The sequence below is a fragment of the Nannospalax galili genome, unplaced genomic scaffold, assembly GCF_000622305.1.
Source record: "Nannospalax galili isolate Female #2095 unplaced genomic scaffold, S.galili_v1.0 scaffold91, whole genome shotgun sequence".
Classification (NCBI taxonomy): domain Eukaryota; kingdom Metazoa; phylum Chordata; class Mammalia; order Rodentia; family Spalacidae; genus Nannospalax; species Nannospalax galili.
The window spans coordinates 3,590,281-3,592,004 of record NW_008332583.1 but is presented as its reverse complement, the minus strand read 5'-3'; positions in this window follow the sequence as shown (position 1 = coordinate 3,592,004).

Genomic DNA, 1,724 nt, shown 5'->3' with positions numbered 1-1,724 from the left:
AAGATTTCTTTTCACTTTGGGAAATTCAACACAATTCAGAAATTCCCTACAATTCCCAAGGTCAAGCCATTGTAAAACGCAACCATCAAAACCTAAAAATTCAATTACAAAAACAAAAAGGGGGAATAAGCCCCCACCAACAGTTGGATATGGCCTTATTCACTATTAATGTTCTTTATTCAAAAAAAAAAAATCATTTGGAATCCCAGTTTCAGAAGCATTGGGGACAACAGGAGCAGAGACCTGAGGTACGGGTAAGATGGAAGGACCCCATTATGGGGCAATGGAGAGGCCCATATCTATTGCTAACCATGGGTCGAGGCTTTGGCTGTGTCTACCCTACAGGAAAGTAAAACCCCATATGGATGCCTGCGAAAAACCTTATGTGGGTAGGCCAGGATCCGACTGACTAGCATGATGGTCCACGGACAATAGTTTATGAGACAAAATTCCTCTCTTTATTTATATCCATCTTAGGTGAAGGACCCAGTTCCTTGGTTTCATTTCCAGTCAGCCTCTCTGACAACTGGCTGATTGACTAAAAGGTACATGGCCTGAGAAGGGATTTCAACTTGTACTACACCATGAATTGCTTTGTTTCTCTTGATAATGCTTATCTTTAAGTGTCTTTACCAGATAATTCAGCAACAGAGAACCCTTGGATTAATCATGAGGCATTTTTAGCCATAGATGGGTAAGATGTCCCATGACAAGCACTCCTAAGACAGGACATGCACATGGCCAGGTGCATGGTCCAATGACGGGCAAGGCTTGGTCAGAAGTGACACAACCTAAGACAGGCAAAAATGCATAAGATTAGAGGAAGGAGATAGTCATCTCTCCTCAGGGAGCTGCCTATGAGGTGGGTAACCCATGAAATAAAGTCAGTTCGGCCTTAAAATAAAAATAAAAGGGGGAGATGTGGGGACCTAAAGACTCCACCATGCAGCGGTCCCAGAGGAAGTTATGCAGCCTGATTTGTTTTAAAAGTCTGAAGGATACTTCTGCACTGCTGAGGAGTGCATGATCAGCGCGTGAGCATCCTTAATATACACCCTCGGGGGGAGGGGGATTTCCAGACGCCTTTATAAGCTCTGTAACACCTGCAATAAATGAGTCCCTGCTTGACTAGGCTCCCTGTTGCATCTTATTGTCCCCGGTGCTGGGGGCAGCAAGGGCTGGTGAATGGCGCACTTACTCATCCCCAGTCATCACTGCACAGGGGTCGCTGGTTCGAACCCCCCGCAAAGTTCCATCTATCAGTCTTTTCCCTTTATGACAGCTGCATATTGTGCTTTATAAGACAGCCTCACTCATACCAAGGTTGTAAAGTATCTTTCATTGTCTTCTAATATGCTTAGAAAACTGCTTAGACCTCTCTCATCTAATTGAGACTAACTTTGTTATAATTTTACAATTTCATTTTAGAGGTAGTTAGCCAATTGTTCCATTTTCAAAAAGTCCATTTTCGCTTATTATTTTAGCATTCCACCTACTACAAAAATTATAATTTTATATCCATGAGGATCTGCTTTTACAGTTCTTATTATAAACAATCATGTAAGAATGTGGTATAAAGGTACACTATAGATGTTTTAATTTTTAAATGAACAACTAATCTGATACAGTTCTTCCCTTAAACTAAAGACCTCCTTTCTGTTTTGAAAAAAAAACAAAAAAAATACAAAAAACAAATTCTAAAATACTGTCTTTATCCTTGAAAC